The 14,716-nt window shown below is 39.7% G+C and overlaps 1 protein-coding gene across 1 annotated transcript in view; it reads left to right on the plus strand.

Moving 5' to 3' along the window:
- The first annotated feature begins 1,058 nt into the window (after window positions 1-1,058).
- The window catches only part of Ascc3 (activating signal cointegrator 1 complex subunit 3), a 268,769-nt gene continuing 255,111 nt past the window's right edge, over window positions 1,059-14,716 (plus strand). Inside the window, exon 1 of the mRNA XM_021173819.1 lies at window positions 1,059-1,286. The gene's annotated coding sequence lies outside the window, so the exon portion shown is untranslated. The remainder of the gene's footprint in view (window positions 1,287-14,716) is intronic.

Below are 14,716 nucleotides of genomic sequence, written 5' to 3' on the forward strand. Positions count from 1 at the left end.
AGTTAGACTGTAAACGCTTGAAAGGCTACATGAGACTGGACTAACTTTTAGCAAAACCAGCCAGTAATTCTCCTAATATGCTTCTCCTTTCCCCCAAATCCCTATTATGTAAGCATTCAGCATCTACTTAGAAAATGTAGAGACGGGGAACTTAAGAGAGAAATGTAGAGACTGTGATGGTCATATATTGCTTCTACAGTGCATTTAGTTCCTTGGATTGTATTAGAAGGGACTCTCAGAATGTGTAGGGTTTTTGTTTGTTTGTTTGTTTGTTTGTTTTCCTCATGAAGTTCAGGTCATACCACACAAACCTTTATCACCAGATGGGTTTTTCATATTGCTGACAGTCCAGTAACTTTTCCTCTTAATGAATCTTACCAAGTTTCATTAATACTTCCTGATTCTTTTCATCTGCGTTATCTCATTTTAATTTCTGAAATGCTTCTATCGCTATTGAGGTCTTCTTACCATAGTCAGTCTGGTATACAGAACTTCCAGTGGGTTTGGTAAGTTATGTTTATTATTCAACCAATGCTGCTTCTATAAAACAGGGTTCTGGTGAGTTTTAGGACAACCGGCTCGGGAAGAATGGGCTGAAAGGGTACAATGCGTACCACATCTGTATCCTTGCTCATCAGTTCAAACTTAACAACAATGCAGCTTTTTTTTTAGGTTAGCTTTTCTAATTTGCCAGTCGCACCAGGCTATCGTCAGATGTTTTGTTTCGAAGGTCAGAAACAATTTCAGAAGTACAAAGTGGAGAATAATGAAACTCAGGGAAAACGAAACTTGAGCCTAGAGCAGGTGGGCGGAACCATCTAGTAACCACGGGACTGTGACTCACTGGTTTCTGCCTTCCTTAGGAATTAAATACTCGCTGCAGTTGTCAGAGCCAAGCGGGGATTGGGGAGTCGGCCGGAGGGAGTCAAGAGTCCGACCACTAAAACTGAGCTGAAACTTGCTAGTGTAGACGCCATCCGACGCCACCCCCCGCATGGGCGGGGCCGAGGGCGGCCGGGTGCTGACGTGGCGACGTTGGCGTCGCGGCCGGTGACGTGTGGCCGGCGCCCGCCCCGCCCCTCCGTCGCTCGGCGCGGGTGTGTGGGTTTGTGGGTCAGTGCCAGCTGGGCAGCCCTCGCGCGCTAAGGCGTGACAGCGAGCGACCCCCGCCGGCCCGCGTGTGCTGCGGAGGAGGTCGGGGCGCAACCCTCCGCTCCGCTCCGCCAGAGTGAGAAGAGGAAGCAAACCTCCAGGAGGCCGGAGGCGCGCGTGGCGGCGGGGCTGAGGTGAGCTAGGGAGAGGGAGGGCGCGGGTGGCGGAGCTCGAGTGTGCGGCGGGGCGGGTCTCAGAGTCCGGAAGAACACGGGTGGACCGAGCTGTCATCCCTCGGCTGGGCGTCCCGGCTCACCTAAGTTTGTAGGTGGGGGTTGGGGTGAAAACTCCAGCGCGATTGCCCACGTGTAAGGACAGAGTGGCCACAAGATGAAAAATTTTCTGTTCTAGGCTTAACCTGTTTTTCTCCTCCCCCTCCCCTTATTTATATTACACATTCCTAGCAACGTCATTCTTCGCGTACATCTGTTGGGTTGGGTTTCCCCCACAACACAGAGAAGCGAGTGCTTTGGGTCCTGGAGTTCAGGGCTGTGGGTGAATTTAACAATCGGAGGACTCTAGAATGTGATTTTTTTTTTTTTTTAAATAAAGAAGTGTCTATGCTAAGGAGGTAGATGAAGTGGTTCTTGGTAGGATGCTGTAATTTCCTTTACCTTTAAAAGAAACAAGTTCAGTGTCTACTGAGTTTGATATGCGTGGCATCACAAGTGCAGTCTAATTGCTACCTGTGGTGTGGTTTTTGTTGTTGTTGTGTTCCTGGATAAAAATTAGAACAGTCAACTATATCTACCCTCTTTTCAGATTGATAAGCTGAAACGTTTGTTTTCTGAGTTTGATTTTTCTCAAATTCCGCTTCTGAGTCTAGGCTTGACTTGCTCTAGCTCATGTTTTGTATTTAGTTTTTCACGACACGACAGTTATAATACTGGTTTTGCATTAAAATATTCATAGAGATGTCAGTTAAGTGTAGCTTAGTGTTGTTTACATGAGTGAATTAATTTTGCAAGACTTAGTTTTCTTGATCCTTGTTGAATACTTTTTTCTAAAAAAGTTGGTTCATTCATTAATTCATTCATTTATTCACTCTTCATTCATTCCCTAGCACTGTGGGAGGTCTAGGACATAGAAAGTCCCTGTTCTCACAGAATTTTGTATAGTTAACTAGCAAGCACCCTTTTAGGAGGGATGTTTAAGTTAATAATTGGAAACAAATTTCTGGCTGGAAGCGTTTTCATTTTTTTCTAGTATTTACATTGGTTGTATTGATACCTCATGTCTGGCATAGGATATAGAAAGTCTACATACAAAACATTTTTATAAAGAGCCTATATGATAACAGAATAAACTTTTTACTCTAATACATCTTTCTTGAGGATAGTTTGTATAAGAACAGTTTTCAACTTTGAGAAAGTGAATATGTGCAGTTAAAATTTTAGCTCATGAACATCTCCAGAAATAAATGAAGAATTACAGAGGAGACAATAAAGAATCAATTTGAACATTCCAAATCTGAAAACCCAAAATATAAAGTACTCCCAAAACTTCATTACAAAGAACTTGAAAATAAACGTAATGAGGAACAATGAGCCATATCTGAAGTCTCCACCTCAACGGAGGTATTATACAGTTAGAGAATTCTGAAGCTGTAGAGCTTTACATTGGATTTTACATTTTCACTAGCACATACATTTTAACTCACTTATTCCCCACAAAAAAATGAAAAAAAAAACAATTAAAATGGAAAAAAAAGCTCTACAATGTCTTTCAAGACTCAATGTTTATTACTTGATTTCATTTCTCCTTTATCACCTAGTATTAAACCTTCTCCTTCTTTACATGTTCACCGAACACATGTTTACATTTGTACACACACACACACACACACACACTCAGGGGAGATAGGGAGAAGGGAGGCACTAAGCTAGTAGCTTAGTATAAGAGAAGACATGTTTTTCTTTCTTTCTGAGATAATATGACCTCACTAAGGGTCATTCTAAGCCAGTGGTTTTCAACCTTCCTAATGCAGCAACCCTTTAGTACAGCTCCTCATGATGTGGTGACCCTCAATCATAAAATTACGTTGCTACCTCATAATTATAATTTTGCTACTGTTATGAATTGTTATATAAATATCTGATATGCAGGCTGATATGTTACCCTCCAAAGAGTTGTGACCCACAGGTAGAGAATAAGATCTGAGTATTCCCATATATGTGTGTGTGTGTATGTATGTATGTATGTGTGTGTTTAGCAGCCATGGAAAAGCATGCCCTATTATGTGAGTAAGCATTGTAGTAACTTATTTCTTTGTTTTGCCTGGATCAACACCTAGCAAATAGTCCCTATATAAAGCTTGAACTCAACACTTAATCAAGTTTTAATTATCTTGAAAGGAGTATCAGAAATATTTTGTGGTTCTTTTTTATTTTGCGGCTTAGAAAGTGGAACTAGTAAGAGTTCTCTTTGGAGAATGACTCACAGAAGTGAAGGAAGACAAGCCAAACCCAATGAAATGAGAGAGATAAGTGAGAATCTAACTCTAATTGTAAAGGTATCTAGCAATCACGAGGTAGAGCATGGGGGCCAGGCAGGGCAGGCAGACAGAGGGAGATAGAGAGACACAATGATATATAGAACTGAATTTGAATGTAATGAATGTTTGTGCCATTATAGGACTCCCTCTCTGGTATAAATTTTCTTTCTGGTTTTACTACATTTTGGCCTATCTTCACTTTTACTCTCCCACAGAACTATTAGGAATTGTGTTTATTCTAAGTTTCTGGGCTATTATCCAGTGAGTGCATATCAAATGACTTCTTTTGTGATTGGGTTATCTCACACAGGATATCCTCCAGATACATCCATTTGCCTAAGAATTTCATAAATTCATTATTTTTAATAGCTGAGTAGTACACCATTGTATAAATATACCACATTTTCTGTATCCATCTCTCTGTTGAGGGACATCTGGGTTCTTTCCAGCTTCTGGCTATTATAAATAAGGCTGCTATGAACATAGTGGAGCATGTGTCCTTCTTACCGGTTGGAACATCTTCTGGATATATGCCCAGGAGAGGTATTACAGGATCCTCCGGTAGTACTATGTCCAATTTTCTGAGCAACTGCCAGACTGACTTCCAGAGTGGTTGTACAAGCTTGCAATCCCACCAGCAGTGGAGGAGTGTTTCTCTTTCTCCACATCCTCGCCAGCATCTGCTGTCACCTGAATTTTTGATCTTAGTCTTTCTGACTGGTGTGAGGTGGAATCTTAGGGTTGTTTTGATTTGCATTTCCCGATGATTAAGGATGTTGGACATTTTTTCAGGTGCTTCTCAGCTCTTCGATATTCCTCAGCTGAGATTTCCTTGTTTAGCTCTGTACCCCAATGGGGTTGGAGTGGGTGGATAGGGGAGCAGGGCGGGGGGAGGGTACAGGGAACTTTCGGGATAGCATTTGAAATGTAAATTAAAATATCTAATAAAAATAAAGAAAATACTAAATGAAAATTCCACTGCCAAAAAAAAAAAGTACCTCCCTAGTCAGTGAAGTACTGGGGGAACCAAAAAAAAAAAAAAAAAAAAAAAAAGGAATTGTGTTTATTGTCAAATGTTTGTACTGGCTTGGTCATTAGGCTGGAATTTGGTAGAGCACATAAATAAAACTAGTAATAAGAATAAGGACTCTAGTAATAAAGAAATTAATGGTTGATACTAAACATTTTCATGGTATGTTTTAATTAGATAATCGTGAATATTGATATTTAAAGAACAGAAAGCATATGCTTTAGTACTGATTTCATATAAAATTGTAAAACTTCTGCAACAGTTTCTTTGGATGGTTACAGAAATATGCTTAATGCACCTAGTTCACACTATTGGGGAGTTCTGCTTTAAACCCATAACTTACACTTCTTAATTTGCTAATACGTGTTCTATCAAACTTGAACTTCAAAAGAAGGAATGTAATCTATCTCAGGATTATTGGGTAATTAGGGAATCAGCTGCTAAAATATGACTTTTTTAGAGATTGGTATGTCATCTTAAGTTAAATGAATGGGTAAGAAGACAAACACTTGTCAGTAGTTAGAAAACATGGCTTATGAAATTGATGAGAGAAAACTTAAGTTCTATTCCAAAAGAAGAAATTCATGCTTACTGTTAAGACTAGTTATGTTTTTGGCCATGCCAAATGGAACTGTGTAGAAGTGTTAAATTCTCTTATGCATAAATAGGAATAAATGTATCTTTTGTGTTGATTTAAGAAACTTAATTATAAACTTCTTCATGGTTTTCTTTTTTTTTTAATATTTTTTTATTACGTATTTTCCTCAATTACATTTCCAATGCTATCCCAAAAGTCCCCCATACCCTCCCCCCCCACTTCCCTACCCACCCATTCCCATTTTTTTTTTCTTCATGGTTTTCAAGAAGAAATTAGCTTCATGGTGATATTCATCATACAAGAGAAATTCCAGTGTATATTTTTCAGTTTGATTTTTTTTTTAATGACCTGCTGTAGAATAGTACCTTCAGGACCAGAAAGGAGGCTCACTAAGCGTTCTTTGCAAAGATTTTTAATTATGTCTATATGTGTATGCACTTAAGTGTGGATGCCTGCAAAAGCCAGGGGAGCGGGGGTGTTAAATCCCCTAGGTCTGGGTGTAGTGGGTAAGAATGTCCCCCATAGGCTCATAGACTTGAATGCTTAGATATCAGGGAGTGGTATTACTTGAGAAGGATTAGGAGGCGTAGCTCTGTTGGAGTATGTATAGCCTTGTTGGAGGAATTATGTCAATGTGAGTTGGCTTTGAGGTTACAAAAGCCCAATCTGGACCCAGAGTCTAGCTCTCTTCCTGCTGCCTGCAGATCTGGATGTAGAACTCTCAGCTCCTTCTCCAGCACCATGTCTGCTTGTATACCCCCATGCTCCCTGCCATGATGATAATAGACTAAACCTCTGACACTTTAAGCAAGTCCCATTTAAATGTTCTCTTTTAAGAGATGCCATGGTTGATGTCCCTTCACAGTGGTAAGACACTGGAATTACCAGTAGCTCTGATCTGACTGAAGTGGGTGCTAGGATCTGAAATTGGGTAGTTGTTAAACACTGAGCCATCCCTCCGATCTGTTTGTGAATATTTTTAAAGGGCCAAAAGCTTTTTATTTCTTTTTAATTGTTTTTATTTATTTACATTCCAAATGTTGCCCACCTTCCTGGTCCCTCCTACAAGAGATCTTCACCCCATCACCCTCTTTTTTGCCTCTGAGAGGGTGCTTCCCCTCATCCCCTCTGCCCCCCCATCTCCCTTCCTTGGGCATCAAGTCTCTATAGGATTAGGAACATCCTCTCCTACTGAGGCCAGGCAAGGCAGCCCTCTGCTATATAAGTGCCAGAGGACATAGACCAGCCCATATTTGCTCCTTGCTTGGTTGGTGGCTTAGTCTCTGGGAGCACCCAGGGATCCAGGTTAGTTAGTTGATACTGTTGGCTTTCCTATAGAGTTGCTGTGATGGTTTGTATATTCTTGGACCAGGGAGTGGCACCATTTGGAGGTGTGACCTGGTTGGAGTAGGTGTTGCACTGTGGGTATTGTCTTAACACTCTCACCCTAGTTGCTTGGAAGTCAGTCTTTCACTAGCAGCCTTCAGATGAAGATGTAGAACTCTCAACTCTGTCTGCACCATACCAGCTGGATGCTGCCATGCTCCCCCCTTGATGATAATGGACTGAACATCTAAACCTGCAAGCCAGCCCCAATTAAATGTTGTTTTTTATAAGACTTGCCTTGGTCATGGTGTCTGTTCATAGCAGCAAAACCCTAACTAAGACAGTTGCCATCCCCTTCATCTCCTTCAATCCTTCCTACCTCTTCCATTGGGGTCCAATGGTTGGCTATAAATATCTGCATCTGCCTCAGCCAGCTGCTGGTAGAACCTCTCAGAGGAAAGCCATGCTGCAAGCACAACATGACATCAGTAATATTATCAGGGTTTGGTGGCTACCCGTGGGATAGATCTCAAGTTGGGCCAGTTGCTGGATGGCCTTTCCTTGAATCTCTGCCCTATTTTTGTCCGTGCATTACTTTTTGACAGGAACAATACTGGGTCAAAAGGTTTGAAGGTAGGTTGGTGAATCCATACTTCCATGGGGTCCCTGGTCTTCAGGTTCCATTTTGGCTAAGGTCATTGCCGTTGGGTAGTGGGAACCTTTAACATCCCAGGTCTTTGGGACTTTCTACAGGTTTGCCCTACTCTCCATCCCTTGCAACTGCATATTTCTGTCCCCTAACCCCATATCTGATCCTGTCACTTCTTTCCCCTCCCCATCCTGTATCCACCCATGTCCCAACCTCCATTTGCCTCCTGTGATTATTTTGTTTGTCCTTTTAGTGCGATTGAAATATCCTCACCTTGACCTTTCTTCTTGTTAAGCTTAACGTGGTCTGTGACTTGTAGCATGGGTATTCTGAGCTTTTTGGCTAGTATCTACTTATCAGTGAGTATATACCATGTATGTCCTTTTGGAATGGTTCCTCACTCAACATGATATTTTCTAGTTCTATGCATTTGTCTGCAAAACTCATGATGTCCTTGTTTTTAATAGCTGAACCATACTTTATTGTGTAGATGTACCACATTTTCTTTATTCATTCTTTGGTTGAGGGACATCTGGGTTGTTCAAAAGCTTTTTCAAAATTATTAGATCTGTCTGTATCAGTGATTCTCAACATGTGGGTCGAAACCCCTTGGAGAAGAAGATTAAACAAACCTTTCACAGGGATTGCCTAAGATCATCAGAAAACACATATTTATATTATGATTCATAATGGTAGAAAAATTAGTTATGAAGTAGCAATAAAAGTAATTTTATGGTTGGGGGGTCACAATATGAGGAACTGTATTAAAGGGTTGCAGCATCAGGAAGACTGAGAACCACTGCTCTATATTTTAGGACTGGTTTTTCTAAGGAATAATCTAATAATCATTTTCAGACATAGTAATACTCTGGAAATGCATCATTCAGTAAGTATTTTTTTTTTTTTTTAGTTTCTCTGCACAGGCCAATAAGCTGCATAAGGTAGTGTGGAACAGCAAGAAACATGCTACTTCTATACTCCAGGGTTTAATAATGGTCATCCTGTGGCAAGATCTCTGTAATGAGTGAGTTTGGCCTCTATCTTACAAAAAGATAAGTGAGTTACACTAGATAGTTTGACAGTGTCCAAATTTAACTCCTTTCTTAGAGATACTGTGCTCATACAGTACTAAAAGATGAACTTTGGAAGAACATGGGTGAAATGCTTAATTCATTGGGCATTTTACCACATGGTTTTATAGTATTTTTATACAGTTGGCTGTAACCTTTTTCTTAGACCTCTCTTCCATTTGTTTTGGTGATAGACTTTACTCCTTGCCCCTTGGACTCTATGGCCTCCTGATGGTAAATCTTTATGTATATTTTCCTCCTATTTATTCCTTGCAAGTTTGTTCTTCATTTTTGTGCTGTCTTTTCTTACTTCACACATGTTAATTTGTAGATGATTTTAAAATCTATTCCTGTAGTTTTGTTGGTGAATCACATGTCTTTCCTAAAACCAGACCTCTCTCCTGAGTTCTACACCTGGATAATCTTACTATTTTGACTGGGTTTACAGTATCTGTAGATCCAGCCTCAAATCTAGTCAGGGTAACTAATTACCACAATAACAGTCATGTCACACATACATTTCAGCATGTGGTTAATAGAGAGGTAGGCACTCAGAGAAAGGAAGGTATACATTCAAATGTGGATGTAGGCTTCTTACAAAAGTATCCACTTACATGTCTTAGCAAATACATTATGTACAATTTAGGTAACTTATGAAATTAAATTGTTCAAAGGGTTTCTATGAAACTTGTTTGTAGAGTTTTTGGGGTAGTTGCTGTGGTGCACTGAGTAGGTTTCAAGGTGGCATATCTTTTACTGTAAATGTAAAGACTTACTTGAAAGATTTCTAGAAAATTCAGGCTTACAGCTGTGAAAGGAGGAAGATCATGCTTGTCATACACTAGGACTTAGGTATGACTTATTGCTATTTAACATTTCTGTTTGTAAAGTTTTTATAAGAAAGGAGCACTGTCATTATGTAGGCTACCTGTATCATCAGGTAGATGCTGATGCCAAGCGCAGAAGCACATTGAAACCTTTATATTTTTAATAGTTTTATTTTAATTATGTGTAGCTACATGTGTGTGGGTGTGCATGAGAGTAATGTATATCCAGAGCTGTTGAATCCTTTGGAGCTGGAGTTACAGTTGTTTGTGAGCTACCTGTCAAGTATAGTGGGAATCAGTAAGTGCTCTTAACCACAAGCTCTCTCTCCAGCCCCAAAACTTTTATAAGGACTCATCTGCAGCCTTTCAATTTACTGTTTCAAGGGATTAATGGATGCGTTGGTGGAAAATGCAGCCGACTAATCACGTGTTCATTTGGGACTATCTAAGTCATCACATTAGCATAAGCCCAGATATGATCAGGGAGGCATGTTATGAGTACCAGGAGACATTTCTGTGACTCCACAGGGCTGTTGGTCTAGGGACAAGACCTATTTGTGTCTAGGGACAAGAGACAGACACAGAATATTTCTAGCTACAACAGAATAGATCTAGGTACAGTACAAAGGACACTGGTAATCTAGGGAATAGGTGATAATTGTGAAAAGTGGTTAGATTCAGGGTATATTTTAAAGATAGAATTGGGAAAATAATCTGGTTCAGGAGTTTTAGTTTGAGAAAAAGGCAGAATAGATTTGAGGTTTATTAATGACCACAGGAGGTGACTATTAGTGACAGAATTTAACATCTTAAGTTAGACATCTGCTTGATGTGGAAAGGGAGTGAGTTGTGAAAATGGAGCACGAGATAAGTACTGGTTGGATATACCAATTTGAAATTAACATTTGAAAACTAGTCACCCCTTCAGGACTGGATGGGAGTAGGTGGGAAGTGAGTAGAGTCTGAAGTCTGAGCAGTGAGTGTGTGTAAAGGAGTGTGAGAACCGGAGCAACAGGGAAAACCTAAAGGATACTAGTGTCCATGCTACGAGGTGAAGCAGACTGAGAACTGACCCTGTCCTTGGCAAGGTTGAGAATAGTTGCTGCCTCAGTAGTTCTTAGTGTAGAGTAATAGCATTAAAAGCATGCTAGAAGTCTAATTGATATTCCTGTAGTTGGGTTTGCAGAAAAGCAGCTAGAGAGCTTTGTGGGGTCAGCAGAGGTCTGAAACTGGGGGGGCTCACTCTACTTTGTGTCAGACCTTGCACATGATCAAACGAAGAAAATACTACTGAAGAGAGAATGCTCCATTACAGTAGTTCTTTATCAGGCTCTTTAGTCTCAGGATTTAAATACATTTTTTAAATGGGTTCGTGAATGGATAAAACAATCACCAGGTATATCGTTATCATGTTACATGGACTTGAATTTAGAACTTTGCTTATGTTTGGCTGCACTGTACCAGTGATGTATATTCTAAGGCCCAGGTGCATTTTTAATTACATTTCTTTCATACTATGTAGTTTGTTTATATATTCTCTCTCCTCAGTTCCTTCCAGATCCTCCACAACTCTCTACTCACCCAACTTCATATTCTTACTCTAAAAAAAAAAAACAATCAAAAGTAAAAATCAAACTAACAGTATAAAACAGGTAAGACAAAAAATACTTTAAAGAGTGGTGCTTGATTAAAAATTAGAGCAGCAAATGTTTGGTGATGCTTGCTCTTTCAGATTTCCATGAGGATTCGTTGCTGTTTTCCTTGACAAGATTACCATCTTCTGATACTTCTTTATCATGCTACCTCACAGGAGTTCTGTTTTTATTTTGCTTTCCTCGCCCGCCCATGTCTGTCTGTCTCTCTGCCTGTCTCTGTTTCTCTCTCTCTCTCTCTCTCTCTCTCTCTCTCTCTCTCTCTCTCTCTCTCTCTGTGTGTGCGTGCGTGCGCGCGTGCCTCTGTTTTTTCGACACAGGGTTTCGAACTTGCTCTGTAGATCAGACTGGCTTCAAACTCATATCTTCCTGCCTCTGCCTCCTAAGTGCCAGGATGGAAGTCATGTGCCACACCTCCCAGCCCCATTTGCATTTTTAGTAAGTTGGTACTTTTTAAAAATGGAGATGTCTTATGGATTATTACCTTATATTGAGACATAGTCTCTTACATACTTGAGACTTTTCAAATAGTATGTTTAGAACCAACAAGTTACCAGACATTGAGTATGATGTTTTCATAAGCAGTACATTTAAATATATAATGCCTTTTGAAGTATGGTGGGGTTTTTTTTCAGTATTTTTAAAGCATTATTCATGCATGAATGACAAAATCTGGTTTTGCTTCCAATTGGCTTAATTTTAATTTATTGCTAAGAAAAATGGCTCAAGAGTTAAAATTTTAAGCAAGATTTAAAATGTAGGGGCTTGGTACTTTCAAACATCTTTCAGTTTTGAAAACGAATTGGATTGAATGTGGTGAGAAATGACATTACAGCTCAGAACAAGGCACAAAAGTAACAGGACATGATTCTTACTGACTTAACATAGAAGCACCTTGTAATAAGATTATTGTAATTATAAATGCTGAGACAATCAACTTGGGCCAGGATGCTAAATAATGGTTATGTACTTCATCCTCTTAGGCATATTAAGTAAAGCATGCACTTAATGTGCTGTAATAGTAGTACATTTATTTATTTAATTGCGTGTCTTTCTGCCTGTATGAATTTGTATATACCATGTGCATCAGGTCCCTGAGGAGGACAGACGAGAGCATTCAATCCCTAGGAGCTGGAGTTGCAGGCATTTGTGAACTACTTGTTTTGAGTGTTAGAAGCTTAATCTTGAGTCTTCTGCAACCAGAGTCACTTTGCTAGCTCCTCATTTATCTATATTTGAGACACAGACACAGATTTCATCAGCTGCCACCAAGTATGTGATTGGTCGGGTAGAGGTGGTGCACGCCTTTAATCCCAGCACTTGAGAGGCAGAGGCAATCGGATTTCTGAGTTCAAGGCCAGCCTGGTCTACACAGTGAGTTCCAGGACAGCCAGGACTACACAGAGAAACCCTGTCTCCAAAAAAAAAAAAAAAAAAAAAACGGGATGGGGGGAAGGGGGTGGGAAGAATATCCACCATTATCCATTTAGCAATAGTGAATAATTAATGATTAAGGATGGAACAACCTTTTATGAATAATTTTTGTATTTGGAGAAAATGCTTTCTAATTTGTAAAGCTCCTACTAGGAATGGAGAGATGCTTCAAACTTCCTTTAATCCCAAGCATCTAAACCTGTTCCTAGAACATCCCTAGAGATTCAGTTTATAAACATGTGAAGATATCTTTAGTTCACTTGATGTAATTGTCTCCCTGGCTTGAGTCTGCTCACCTAGACCTAGTCTTGGAAGCTTCTATCCTCTGTACAATCTGATCTAGGCCTAGAATGTTTTCAGCCCCTGAGACTTACTGCTGCATAAGCTCACTCTTTTTAGTTCTTTCTGAATACTGGCTGGCTGGTTCAACTCAGCTGTTCTGGCTCAAACTCCTCTGCAGTAGTTTGACTGCAGTCTAGTTCTCTCAGTTTCTAACTGAATTGTGCTGCTTGGTCTTATACTAATGTTGGCAGTATGTTCTGATCTTTTGGCTCCTTATTCTCTGGCTCATCCTGTCTTCACCTGTGTTTAGTTTGTTTTTGTTTTTTGTTTTTTGGGTTTTTTTTTCAACTTCTCTCTAAAACTCTTGTGGTAAAACTGCTTCCTCTTTTCTCTCCACACTGCACCGCTTTATAGCTTTCCATTTTTCTTCTCATGATAATTGGTCATATCATTTTCTGTCAAATCGTTCTCTGATTCATTGCTTTGTTGCCCTTCAATTAGACATCACTTCCAAACATGGCTGCTTCCTTCTACAAACTAACTTGATGTTCATCGTTTAGTATTAAAGGTTTGTACTACAGGACTGTGTGTTTTCCAGCCGGAGTGATTGAAGGTGTTATGTATGCTAAAGGCTGAGCCACACCTCAACTAGAAACAGGGTTTCTCAGTAAATAACACAATCTCTATTTTTATGTTTGTAAAATACATAAGCATAAATTTTGTATTGTGTGAGATATGTGCAGGTAGTAGTTAATGATGTGTTCCTGTGCTTTCTTAATTCTCCACATATCAAGTGTGTATCCTTACTTAATTGGAAACTTTCAGAACAATTGCTTCTTGCTTAAGAGAGTCCTAGGAACTGTTGTCAGTTTGGAAGATAGAAATTACGAATAATGAAAATTACCCTTGAAATGTTGCTACAGCACACTGTCAGTGCATCTTGTGCAGATATGTTTCTTCAGATGAACTCCAGGTGAAAAAGTTGGTTTGTGTTTAATGGCTGTTATGGCCTTGTTTATTTTTTGAAGGCATAGATGTTAAACATTAAATCCATAGATGAAAGTAATGATTAAAGAAAGACTTAAGGAATCAACAGGTTCCTGTTTGAAGTTTCCTGTCAGTATAGTTTAGAACAGGTCTCATGAAAAATATATGTGTATGTGTGAGTGCCTGCACGTATATATGTATTTGTACCCCTTGTGTGTCTGGTGCCCACAGAAGCCATTAGAGGGCATCAGATACTTGGAAATGCTGGCTGCCCTGTGCTTTCTGAAAACCAAACCTGGGTCCTCTGCAAGAGCAGCGAGTGTTATCAACCACTGAGACATTTTTACATTTCAAAGAAGGTTTAGCATATCGTCTTGTTTTGTAAGACTTTACTAGATTTGTAAATTAGTATAAAAGTCCATGAAAATTTCCAGTACTTTAAAAGAATGGACAGGTGATTTCAGATTATTACTGTTAAATTGGTCAAAATCTTGGAAGTTGTGGGTCCCGAGTACACCATTTGTCTATAAGACCACAGTGAGGCAGCATACTGTACACATTATGTATTTATTATTTTGATACTTAGATTTTGAAAGCACTTAGTGATGAGGTAAAGAGCAGGTTCTGCCTCAGAATATGTTCAGTTTAATGTCAGAGCCTTCTTGGAAGAGTTCTGGCTTTTGTTATCTGGAAAAGAATGCAGCCAGCTTCTGGCATTCAGCATTCACTTGGTTTTGGGTTCAGCTTTGGTTCCTGAAGGCATTCTTTGTATGCCTTGCTTTCCTTCTGTTCCTATGTATAGTCAGTCCTTGGTAGACGTGAGGGAAAAATGTTCAAGATTCTTTTGGTACAATTTAACCTTCTTAGGGAATCCAGTTGAGAAAGGCTAGTAGGAGACAATTTGAATCTAAATGGAGGCCCTTGATTTATTACTAGATGGAATTTTGGTGGTAGGAGGTCAGTTTAGACATGAGCACACATTGGATATTGATTTAAGAGTACAGGGCACTGTGTCTTAAGACTGTCATTTTTAAAGTATGGGGTGGGGGTTGCTTCATCATTTGTGTATGTGGTGGAAATAATATCTCAGGGCCCTGTCATCTGACCATTCAGATAACTGGGAATAAGAAGGAGACTGTGGGACTCAGTAGTTTATATTTCATAGAACCCTCAGGACTGGGTTTGATTTCCAGCACCTATCTATACAATGGCTTA

Source organism: Mus caroli, chromosome 10 (genome assembly GCF_900094665.2).
Source record: "Mus caroli chromosome 10, CAROLI_EIJ_v1.1, whole genome shotgun sequence".
NCBI classification, from domain to species: domain Eukaryota; kingdom Metazoa; phylum Chordata; class Mammalia; order Rodentia; family Muridae; genus Mus; species Mus caroli.